The sequence below is a fragment of the Macaca mulatta genome, chromosome 7 (genome assembly GCF_049350105.2).
Source record: "Macaca mulatta isolate MMU2019108-1 chromosome 7, T2T-MMU8v2.0, whole genome shotgun sequence".
Lineage (NCBI taxonomy): Eukaryota > Metazoa > Chordata > Mammalia > Primates > Cercopithecidae > Macaca > Macaca mulatta.
The window spans coordinates 49,702,747-49,715,242 of record NC_133412.1 but is presented as its reverse complement, the minus strand read 5'-3'; the positions used below and the strand labels follow the sequence as shown (position 1 = coordinate 49,715,242).

General features: G+C 38.1%; 1 protein-coding gene and 1 long non-coding RNA gene across 31 annotated transcripts in view; one reads left to right on the top strand and one right to left on the bottom strand.

Moving 5' to 3' along the window:
* MYO9A (myosin IXA) overlaps nt 1-12,496 on the top strand; it is a 306,752-nt gene that overhangs the window by 41,908 nt on the left and 252,348 nt on the right. For 10 of the 30 annotated variants that reach the window (XM_077939672.1, XM_077939659.1, XM_077939677.1 and 7 more), the window contains exon 2: nt 8,368-8,470. The exons of the other annotated variants lie outside the window; for them this stretch is intronic. The gene's annotated coding sequence lies outside the window, so the exon portion shown is untranslated. The remainder of the gene's footprint in view (nt 1-8,367; nt 8,471-12,496) is intronic. 30 annotated transcript variants of the gene reach the window in all.
* On the bottom strand, nt 551-4,900 carry LOC144329949 (uncharacterized). The gene is made up of 2 exons (XR_013395702.1): nt 3,438-4,900; nt 551-2,509 (listed from the first exon to the last, which is right to left on the bottom strand). It is a non-coding gene; the product is annotated as an uncharacterized LOC144329949 (long non-coding RNA).

The following is a 12,496-nucleotide window of genomic DNA, read 5'->3' as shown; positions in this document are numbered from 1 at the left end:
GTTAGGGACTAAAATATTAATTCTGACATGGAATTGAGTTATGTATGGGCTGAGCTACAACTGTAGTTAATTTTGGTTTTAAGTGTTTTAAGGGAGAATTCGGTCTTCACTCTACAATAGATCTTGAAATTTAAGTATAGCTAATTTCCAGGGATCTCTCTGCTTTAGCACTACACTTGGCTTTCTACCCTGCAGATCATCTCACTTTGCCCTCCTAGTCTACCCCTAGATTAGTGCACATTGATGTATACTCTATTAAAGCTCCATGGGGAAGAATTTTTAGTTTGTTTTGATTAACTTTACTTGTGGGGTTTCTTTGGAATTTGGTCAGTCTATAGGATTATTCATTCCTGTATCAGTCTATAGGATTATTCATTCCTGTGTTCACTGTGATCTCAGAGTTGAAAGTAGTCACTTGTCTGTTAGCCTAGAAAGGGCTTTTCCCTTTCTGGAATGGTTGTGGGTTTTTTTTTTTTTTTTTTTTTTTTTTTCCAGACTTCTTTGTATTCTCAGCTCTCTGAGTTTTAAAATTTGGATTTTATAGTTTAGCTTTTTCTTTTTAATATAGTGGAGTGATTCTCCCTTGTGACTTTTTACATTCTAACTGAAAGAACTTTCAGTATTTCATTTTATTAGTTTCTTGTTTAGTACAGGTTGAAAAGGTGGTATTCTAGTAAGTTTTTAATAGCATGAACAAATTTGATGGAATCAGAGATGACTTAAGCCTTGGTTTTCTCATTTCCACTGAAAGCATGGTTAATTTATTATTATTATTATCACATAGTTGCCTAGTCAAATCTAAATTTCCATCAGTTAATTTTTTTCTAGACTTCAGTTTTTATGTGTAAAAGGCAGGCGATGTGAGGGTAAATTTTTGTTTATAGCTTCTTTAATTCTGCAAAAGAAGAGTTGAGTAGTTGGGACACAGACCATATGACCTGTAAAATCTAAAATACTTAGTCTGGCCCTTTGTAGAGAATAAGTTTGTGGACCCCAGAAGTAGACCATGATTAAATTCCAGTGAATAATAATTGAAGTTAAATAACTTGTCCCAGGTCACACAGCTACTTCTGTTTTTTCAGAAATTTGTGGAGAGTCTTTTAATTTTATTAGGCTGTGATAGCTACCATATTTACATAATACTTATCATTGGTGGCCTTTCCTTTTGTTTCCTTTCTGTTAGTAGATACCTCAATTCTGTCTGTAAGAGTTGTCCAAATTACTGTATATCAAATTACTTTGTATCAGAAGATTACTGTGTATCAGTGCTAGGTTTCTGTTTTTATAACTCCCCAGGGACTTTTGCTATAAAATCATTGCCACGTTGAACCGTTGTTAAACAGCTAACCTCGGCTATAGGTATGTATTTGTTTGTTCAATCAAAGTGTGGCTTTTGTAAATCTAAATTTCTTTCAGTTTTTAGGAGGTCATCCATGGAATATATTTTAAGTTAGATTCCTTGAGATGTGAATAAGAGTTATATGTTGACTCTATGGAACAAAGAGCAGGGGTATGCCTGGATATAATGGCTGTCGCAAGATGGTATTATTTTGTTGTAATTGTTTGATGTTCCATGGACCCTGACAATTGTGGTGGTAGTTGGTTGAAATAATGACCTCTTCTGATCCATTTTTATTACAGGAGCCAAGTGAATGATTTTTAAGTATTTGGGGCAAATGTTACACAAGTTGCTGATCTGAGTCTTAATGATATTTAGAGGTGAATGTATTAATGTAGTAATGGATGGTCACACTTGAAAGGTGATAAGTAATGGCTAAGTTTCAGCTGTGGGAACAAATTGTTAACATCTCCAGACTGTCCTAAATTATGTTCATATTATTAGAGGATGATTCAGTAAGAATTGATTACTAACCATGACTGGTCTTAAAGGGAAATATGTCTACTTATAGGGAGGTAAGAGAATAATAATGTCCATGATGGACACTTAAGTTGAGACCATGACTTGTGAACAATGCTATTTGTGACTAGTGCTGTAATAAACATATGAGTGAAAGTGTCTTTTCTTTTTTTTTTAATTTTAGATTCAGGGTGTATATGTGCGGGTTCCTTATAAGGGTATATTGTGTAGTGCTGGAGTTTGGGTTTCTATTGAACCCATCACCCGAATAATGAACATAATACCCAACAGGTAGTTTTTCAGCCTTTCCCTCCTCCCCTTCCCTTCCCGCACTCCTTGGAGTCTCCAGTGTTTCATCCTTGTGTCCATCTATACTCACTGTTTAGCTGGCACTTAAAAGTCAGAATATTTGGTATTTCATTTTGTTTCTGCATTGATTCACTTAGGATAATGGCCTCCAGCTGCATTCATATTGCTGCAAAGGACATGATTTCATTATTTTTTATGGTAGTGTAATATTCTATGGTGTATATGTATCACATTTTCTTTACTCAATCTGCCATTGATGGGCACTTAGATTGATGATTGATTCCGTAATTTTGCTATTTTGAATAGTGCTGTGATAAACATAAGAGTGTAGGTATCTTTTGGCTGGGCGCTGTGGCTCACGCCTGTAATCCCAGCACTTTGGGAGGCCGAGGTGGGTAGATCACGAGGTCAGGAGATGGAGACCATCTTGGCTAACATGGTGAAACCCCATCTCTACTAAAAATACAAAAAATTAGCCAGGTGTGGTGGCGGGCGTCTGTAGTCCCAGCTACCCGGGAGGCTGGAGCAGGAGAATGGCATGAACCTGGGAGATGGAGCTTGCAGTGAGCCGAGATTATACTACTGCACTCCAGCCTGGGCAACAGAGCGAGACTGTTTCAAAAGAAGAAAAAAAAAAGTGTAGTTATTTTTTTCTCTTTTATGTATGTTATATATACTTTTTTTTTTTTTTGACATGGGGTTTCACTCTGTCACCCCAGGCTGGAGTGCAGTGGCATGATTTTGGCTCCCTGCAGCCTCTCTACCTCCTGAGCTCAAGTGATCCTCCCACCCCAGCCTCCCGAATAGCTGGGACTATAGGCATATACCACCACACCTGGCTAAGCAGGTATCTTTTTGATAGAAAACTTCAGTTTCCTTTGGGTAGATAGTAGTGGGATTGCTGGGTCAAATGGTAGTTTAATTTTTAGTTCTTTGGGAAATATCCATACTGTTTACCATAAGGGTTGAACTAACTGACATTTCTTTTTTATTTTTGTTTTTTTTTTGAAATGGAGTCTTGCTCTGTCACCCAGGCTGGAGTGTAGTGGTGGGATCATGGCTCACTGCAGCCTCTGCCTCCTGGGCTTAAGCGATTTTCCTGCCTCAGCCTCCTCTGTAACTTGCCTCTGTAACCTGGGATTATAGCCATATGCTACTATGCCTGGCTAATTTTTGTATTTTTAGTAGAGACGGGGTTTCACCATGTTGACCAAGCTGATCTTGAACTCCTGATCTCAAGTGATCCACCTACCTTGGCCTCCCAAAGTGCTGGGATTACAGGCTTGAGCCACTGCTTCTGGCCCTAATTTATATTTCTACCAAATGTGTAAGTGTTCCCTTTTTTCCGCATCCTTGCCAACATCTGTTATTTTTTGACTTTTTAATAATAGCCATTCTGACTGGTTTGAGATGGTATCTCTGTGGTTTTCATTTGCATTTCCCTGATGATTAGTGATGCTGAGCCTTTTTTTTTCATATGTTTGTTGGCTGCTTGTATGTCACCTTTTGAGAAGTACCTGTTCATGTCCTTTGCCCACCTTTTAATTAGATAGTTTTGTTTTTTCTTGTTGATTTAAGTTCCTTATAGATTCCAGATGTTAGTCTTCTGTCAGATGCATAGTTTGCATATATTTTCTACCATTTTGTAGGTTGTCTGTTTACTCTGTGGATATTTTTATTTTGCTATGTAGAAGTTCTTTAGTTTAAGCCCTGATTGTAAATTTTTGGTTTTATTGCAGCTGTTTTTGAAGTCTTAGTCATAAATTCTTTGCCTAGGCCAATGTTCAGATGAGTTTTTTTCTAGTTTCCTCCTAGGACTTCTATAGTTTGAGGTCTTACATTTAAGTGTTTAATCCATCTTGAGTTAATTTTTGTGTATGGTGAGAGGTAGGGGTCCAGTTTTATTTTTTGCATATGGCTAGCCAGTATTTCCAGCAGCACTTATTGAATAGGGTGTCATCTCTCCAGTGTTTATTATTGTCAACTTTATTGAAGATCAGTTGATTGTAGGTATGTGGCTTTGTTTCTGGGTTCTCTATTCTGTTCCATTGATCACTGTGTCTTTTTTTCATTTTTGAGATGGAATCTTACTTTATCGCCCAGCTGGAGTACAGTGGCGCGGTTTTGGTTCACTGCAGCTTCCACCTCCCGGGTTCAAGCAATTCTCCTGCCTAAGTCTCAGTATTTTGTTGTGTCATTGAGTATATCTGTCTTGTCAACAAGGCCTCCAAAATGTGCGGATATTTGTAGAGCTTATAAGTGGACTAACCCATAGATTGAGGCCTGCCCCTCATTCTTTTTTTTTTTTTTTTTTAAGACAGAGTCTCAATCTGTTGCCCAGACCGGAGTACAATGGCACAGTCTCTGCTCATTGCAGCCTCTGCCTTCTGGTTCAAGTGATTCTCCTGCCTCAGCCTCCTGAGTAGCTGGGACTACAGGCATGTGCCACCATGTCTGGCTAATTTTTTTTTTTTTTTTGTAGTTTTAGTAGGGATGGGGGTTTCACCATGTTGGCCATGCTGGTCTCGAACTCCTGGCCTTAGGTGATCCACCTGCCTCAGCCTCCCAAAGTGCCGGGATTACAGGCATGAGCCACCTCTCCAGGTCTACCTCCATTCTTTTTATTTTGAGACGTAGTGTTGCTCTGTTGCCCAGGCTGGAGTGCAGTGGCGATATCTCGGCTCACTGTAACCTCCACCTCCCGGGTTCAAGCAGTTCTCCTGCCTCAGCCTCCTGAGTAGCTGGGACTACGGGCACATGCCGCCATGCCCAGCTAATTTTTTTTTTTTTTTTTTTTTGTATTTTTAGTAGAGACAGGGTTTCACCGTGTTGCCTAGGCTGGTCGCGAACTCCTGAGCTCAGGCATTCCACCTGCCTCGGCCTCCCAAAGTGCTGGGATTACAGGCGTGAGCCACCACACCTGGCCCCCTCGCCCTTCCTAGATTCTAATTGAAAGTCAAAAGAGGTACTCAACTGAAGGGTATTCTGAAAGAAAATGAAGGGATAAAAATTCATGAGTATGCAAATTAAAGAAGAAAAAAGAGTCACCGTTTAACTTTACTTTGCTCCCATATTTACTGTTGGGCTTAAGTAATATATGTTTCTACCTTCTATCACTATCTTTCTCTATTCTCCTGTCTGCTTCCATAACCTGATAAGTGGTTTACCACAAATTAATTGCTGTGAATCTCTTTTATCTAGAGATCGTGTATTGATTCTGTTGATAGTAGGGATTGTGAAGTATAACCCTCTGTAATAGAGTTTCACATGTTTATTCAACAAACATTTTTTTGAATTTTTATTAATTTTTGAATGTTGTGTAGCAGATGGAAAGACAAAGAAATATTCTACCCTTAACAAACCTATATACTAGTAGGGGAGACTATCAAATATATACTAAACAATTACATATACAATTGTAGAGTTCAGTGGCAAGGTTAACCTCAAGAGTCACTACTAAAAAGAAGCTTTCCAGGACCTCGTGCACCTTCTAGTTTCTTTTTATTATTTACCGGCCCCTGTGGTGGCGAAAGTCTAATGCTGATTAGGTTAGAAGTCTTGGTCTTTGCTACCTAAGAACTTGTGAGTTCATAAAGGAGATGTGATATGTACCTTATCAGCTATGAGGCAGTATAAGGCAGTTTGTGAAAGGCAAAGTGGCATAGTGGTTTAAAGCCCAGATTCTAGGGCTGGACTGCTGATGTCCACATCCTGGCTCTACCATGTACTGGCCCGCAACCTTAGACAAGTGGCAAAGTCTATGTACTTCAGTTTCTTGCTGTGTAAAACAAGACATAATAGTGTGCCTTTCCTTAGGGTTGTTATGAGGATGGAATGATTAAAACATATAGAAAATGCTCTGAGAGTGTTTGATGCAGTTATTATTCATTATCATTAATTATTGTCATGGCTCTTATTTGTGCTAAGAGTAGCATATTGGTAAAGAAATTGGGATATGGCTGGGTATGGTGGCTCACACCTGTAATCCCGGCACTTTGTGGGGCCAAGGTGGGAGGATCACTTGATCCCAGGGCTTCAAGACTAGTCTGGGCAACATAGGGAGACCCTGTCTCTGCAAAAAAACAAAAAGTAATAAAAATTAAAAAATTAACCGGGCGTGGTGGCTCTCACTTGTAGTCCCAGCTACCTGGGGGGCTGAGGAGGGGGGATGGCTTGAGCCAGGAAGATCGAGGCTGCAGTGAGCCGTGGGCAACAGAATGAGACCCTGTCCCAAAAAGGAAAAAAAAAAAAGAGAAATTGGGATCTAGTTTGTAATCATCAACGTAGTAGTTGTAGTATCTTGGGAACATCACATCTGTGGCTTTAGTTTTTTAAATCTAGAAATGGGTATAGTATCACATATTTCTCGTTAAATGAAGTAATACATATTAAGCACACAGCACAGTGTCCAACTATATATTCTCAATAAAGAGGAGCTTTTTTTTAAAAAAAAAATAGTAAAATAAATATTACAGAATTTCAGAGAAATACTACTGAGGTGTAGGACATTCTTTATCTCATAGGAGTCACTAGACGCTTGCTTACTTAATATCTTTATGTAGAGAATGGAAGCCTAGTGAGAAAGCGGTTTCTTTTTTTCTATAAGGACTATCGAAGGGTGATTTGATAGTCCTATAGGCAAATATGTTAAACTAGTAAAAGGAAATTTCAGAATAAATGACTTAGAAAAGAAAATCATTTATAATTGTAGTTTTAATGTCTTTTCACTAAGAATTCTAAGGTTTTTAGTTATTCTGTTAAACTGTGCTTTGTGTTGTACTTATGAGTAAACTTGAGGGGGTTTCTACAGAGTAGAAAATTTGCAGAGTAAAACAATATGAAGGTTTTTTTATAGCCTTAAGAGATTTTTAATAGAATGAGTAAACATTTGAAGCTTCTGGAATTGTATTATTTAAATGCATAAAAGCACAGAAGCTTTCTAAGTTCTTTATATTACACTGTTTTATCAAGAAAATAAAATCTCATTTTGCAAACAATAGAAATATGTCTTGTGGAGGGAGGGATTTTAAGTTATTTAAAGTTCATGTTTTGGTTATAGTCTAGTCTCCATGTGGCGTCCTAGTAGAAGGGCAAAAGGTTAGTTTATTTTGAAACTGTTAAAATAGTGTGTAATATTTTAAAAATAAATATTGGGGGCTGGGTGCGGTGGCTCACGCCTGTAATCGCAGAGCTTTGGGAGGCCAAGGCGGGCGGATCATGAGGTCAGGAATTTGAGACCAGCTTGGTCAACATGGTGAAACCCCGTTTCTACTAAAAATACAGAAAATTAGCCAGGTGTTGGCAGGCGCCTGTAATCCCAGCTGCTCGGGAGGCTGAGGCGGGAGAATCACTTGAACCCGGGAGGTGGAGGTTACAGTGAGCTGATACCGTGCCACTGCACTCCAGCCTGGGCAACAGAGTGAGACTCTGTCTCAAAAATAAAATAAAATAAAATTAATTAATATTGGGAATAATTTTTTTTTTCTTTATTTTATTTATTTATTTTTTTTGAGACGGAGTCTCGCTCTGTCGCCCGGGCTGGAGTGCAGTGGCCGGATCTCAGCTCACTGCAAGCTCCGCCTCCCGGGTTTACGCCATTCTCCTGCCTCAGCCTCCCAAGTAGCTGGGACTACAGGCGCCCGCCACCTCGCCCGGCTAGTTTTTTGTATTTTTTAGTAGAGACGGGGTTTCACTGTGTTAGCCAGGATGGTCTCGATCTCCTGACCTCGTGATCCGCCCATCTCGGCCTCCCAAAGTGCTGGGATTACAGGCTTGAGCCACCGCGCCCGGCCGGGAATAATTTTTAAACCAGATGCTAATATTTGTACTTTTTCCAGGTATTTAGTGATTATGGTAAAATGTAATTTTGAGACAATCTTAATTTATATAGTATTAATATCAATATATTTAATAAGTATATTAAATTAAATATAATATAAATTTATTTAATGAATATAGTTAATAGATTATATCGTAAGATTATATTACATAATTATATAACATATAATTATCAATATTACTATTACCTATATATGATATATTAATATATGATTATATACTGTAATATATAATGTATATAATAATACATTTATTGTATGGAATACCAGTTTAACTTCAAATAACCAATCTCTTTTATTTCTATTTTTGCCCTCAAATTCCTTTTTACCACAAATAACTAATTTCTTTTTCTTTTTTTTGAGACGGAGTTTCGCTGTTTGTTGCCCAGGCTGGAGAGCAACGGCGCAATCCCAGCTCACTGCAACCTCTGCCTCCCGGGTTCAAGCAGTTCTCATGTAACATAAAGTAAAGTGCATAAATCTTCAGTATTTACAGTTAAAAATTTCTTACATATGTATATACCGGTTATCCACCATCTAGATTAAGATACAGAATGTTTATAAAACTTTGTAAGGCCTTCCTTTTGTGCCCTGCCTATATAACTTCCTCTCCTCTAAGGAAACCATGCTTCTGGTGTCTATATGCATAGATTTATGTTGTCTGTGGACTTCATATAAATGGGATAATTTAGTATGTACTTTTTTATCTGGCTTTTTTCTTTCTTCTTCTTTTTTTGAGACCAGTTCTCACTCTGTTGCCAGGCTGGAGTGCAGTGGTGTGATCTCAGCTCACTGCAGCCTCCGCCTCGTGGGTTCAAGCGATTTTCCTGCCTCAGCCTCCTGAGTGACTGGGACTAGAGGCACGCAGCACCACGCCCAACTAATTTTTGTAATTTAAGTAGAGGCAGGGTTTCACCATGTTGGCCAGGATGATCTCGATCTCTTGACCTTGTGATCCCCCCGCTTCGGCTTCCCAAAGTGCTGGGATTACAGGTGTGAGCCACCACACTTGGCCTATATTAGTCGACTATTACTGCTTAACCTGAAAATCTCCAGTGGTACACAAGTATTTGTTTCTTGGTTATGGATTTGTGGGTCAGCTGGGACAGCTCTGCTTTGTGTATCTCATCTTCTTATGTGCACCAGTAGGCCAGATGGGGCATATTCTTTTCTTGGTGGTAACACAAGTGCAAGAAGGCATATTCGGTTGTTCAAGCATATTTCAAGACCAGTTTATGTCATGTCTGCTGACCTACTCCTTAAACTCAGTTGTGGTGTAGCCCAAATTCATGGTTGCAGAAGTATATGTCTTCAGTGCACATAAGGATAAGTAAGAAGTGAATATTTTTGAACAATGATCTACCACAGATGTTGAGTTTATTTTTCATATCCATTTTGGCCTTTTATATATCCTCATCATAATCTGTTTAAGTCTTTTGCTCATTAAAGAGATTGGGCAGTTGTTTTCTTATTTTTAGCTGTTTTTACAAAAATCTGGATATAAGTCTTTGGTTTGATATGTGTATTGCAGGTATCTTTTGTGCCTTTTTACTCTCAATGGTTTTTATTGAATAGAAGTTCTTAATTTTAATAAAGTCAAATTTATTATTTTTTATGGTTAGTACGTAGTGTGTGTGTGTGTGTGTGTGTGTGTGTGTGTGTGTGTGTGTGTGTGTGTTTTTCTGTTCAAGATCCCACTCTAGGTTCATGTAAATATTCTTTTTTTTTTTTTTTTTTTGAGACGGAGTTTCACTCTTGTTGCCCAGGGTGGAGTGCAGTGGCATGATCTCAGCTCACTACAACCTCCGCCTCCCGGGTTCAAGCCATTCTCCTGCCTCAGCCTCCTGAGTAGCTGGGATTACAGGCATGCACCACCATGCCCGGCTTATTTTGTAGTTTTAGTAGAGGCAGGGTTTCTCCATGTTGCTCAGGCTGGTGAATGCCCGACCTCAGGTGTTCCACCTGCCTTGGCCTCCCAAAGTGCTGGGATTACAGGTGTGAGCCACCGTGCCTGGCTCATGTAAATCTTCTTATTGGGTCTATTCTGGAAATGTTAATTTTATTACCTTTCATGGTCTATGATCCATCATAAAGTAATTTTTGTCCATGAATTAATTTTTCTAGACAATCCAGTTGGTTCAGCACCATTGACATAGAAGGCTTTCCTTTCCCCATACTGAATTGCAGTGGCATCTTTGTTTTAAGTTAGAACATCATTGTATAGGAGCCCGTTTCTGGATTCTCTTATGTCTCTCCTTGTACCAAGTACTATACTTTTTGTGGCCTCGTACTAAGTCTTGCTATTTGGTAGTATAAGTCCTCCAACTTTGTTATTCTTTAAGATTGTCTTGGCTATTCTAGGTCCATTAGATTTCAAATACACATTGAGAATCAGCTTGTTAATTTGTTCAGAACCTACTAGAATTTTGTTTGGAATTGTACTGAATTTGTTGGAATTGTATATCATTTTGAAGGAGAGTTGGCTTCTTAATGATACTGAAGTCAATTTATTGGATATAGTGTATTTTTCCATGTATTTAGGTCTTCTTGCGACCTTACGTATATTTTGCTTTCTTAGATGTGTGGCGGTATCTTTTTAAAATTCATTTTAACTGAGAAACAATTAACATACAATAAAGTACACAGATCATAAGTGCTCAGTATGAGTTTTGAAAATGGTATACACTGGTATAATCACCACCAAAAATAAGCATAACATTTCCATCAACTCCAGAGAATTCCCTCTTGTTTCAGTCAGTCCCTTCTTCTCTGCCCCATCTATGCTTTTTAAAACTTTTTAGTTTTTATGGGTACGTAGTAGTTGTATATATTTATGGGGTACTTGAGATATTTTGATACAAGCATACAGTGTATAATAATCACATTAGGGCAAATGGGGTATCTACCCCAAGCATTTATCATTTCTTTGTTATAAGCATTTCAATTATACTTCTTTTAGTTATTTTTAAATGTAAAATAAATTATTGTTGACTGTAGTCACCTTGTTGTGCTGTCAAATACTACGTTTTATTCATTCTAACTATATTTTTGTACCCATTAACCATCCCCACTCTCCTCCGCCCCTTTAATATTCTTCCCAGCCTCTGATAACCATCACTCTACTCTTTATTTTCATGAGTTAAAATTATTTTAATTTTTAGCTCCCACAAATGAATGAGATAATACAAAGTTTGTCTTTTTGTGCCTGGCTTATTTTGCTTAACATAATATCCTGCAGTTCCATCCATGTTGTTGCAAATGATGGGATCTCATTCTTTTTTTATGGCTGAATACCAACTTCATTGTGTTATATGCATCACATTTGCTTTATCCATTTGTCTGTTGATGGACAGTTAGGTTGATTCCAAATCTTGGTGATTGTGAATAGTGCTGCAATAAACACGGGAGTGCAGATTCTGCTTTGATATACTGATTTCCATTCTTTTGAGTATATACGTACCAGTTAATTTGCTTGATCATGTAGTAGTTCTGTTTTTAGTTTTTTGAGGAACCTTCAAACTGTTCTTTATAGTGGCTGTATTAATTTACATTCTCACCAACAGTGTACAGGTGTTCTCTTTTCTCTACATCCTTGCCAGCATTTGTTGTCTGCCTTTTGGATAAAAGCTATTTTAACTGTGGTAAGATAATATCTCATTGTAGTTTTGATTTGCATTTCTCTAATGTACAGTGATGTTGAGTACCTTTTCATATACCTGCTTGCCATTTTGTACGTCTTTTGAGAAATGTCTATTCCAGTCTTTTGCCCATTTTAAAATCAGATTTTTAGATTTTTTTCCTGTTGAGTTGTTTGAACTCCTTATATATTCTTGTTATTAATCGCTTGTCAAATAGATAGTTTGCAAATATTTTCTCCCATTCTGTGGGTTGTTTGTTCACTTTACTGATTGTTGCCTTTGCTATGCGGAAGCTTTTTGACTTGATGTAATCTTATTTGTCCATTTTTGCTTTGGTTTCCTGAGCTTTTGGGGTATTACTCAACAAATCTTTGCCCAGACAAATGTCCTAGAGAGATCTCCAATCTTTTCTTTTAGTGGTTTGATAGTTTCAGGTCCTAGATTTAGATCTTTAATCCATTTTAATTTTGATTTTTGTATATGGTGAGAGAGAGGGATCTAGTTTCTCCCTTCTGCGTATGGATATCCAGTTTTCCAAGCACTATTTATTGAAAAGACTGTCTTTTCCCCAGTGTGTGTTCTCAGCACCTTTGTCAAAAATGAATTCACTATAGATGTATGGATTCATTTCTGGGTTCTCCATTCTGTTTCATTCGTCTGTTTTTATGCTGTTTTGGTTACTATAGCTCTATAGATGGGATCTCGCTCTGTCATCCAGGCTGGGCTGGAGTGCAGTGACGTGATCATGGCTCATTGCAGCCTTGACCTCTTGGGTTCAAGTGATCCTCCCATCTCAGCCTCCTTTGCTGGGACCACAAGCTTGTGCAACCACATCCAGTTAATTAAAAAATATT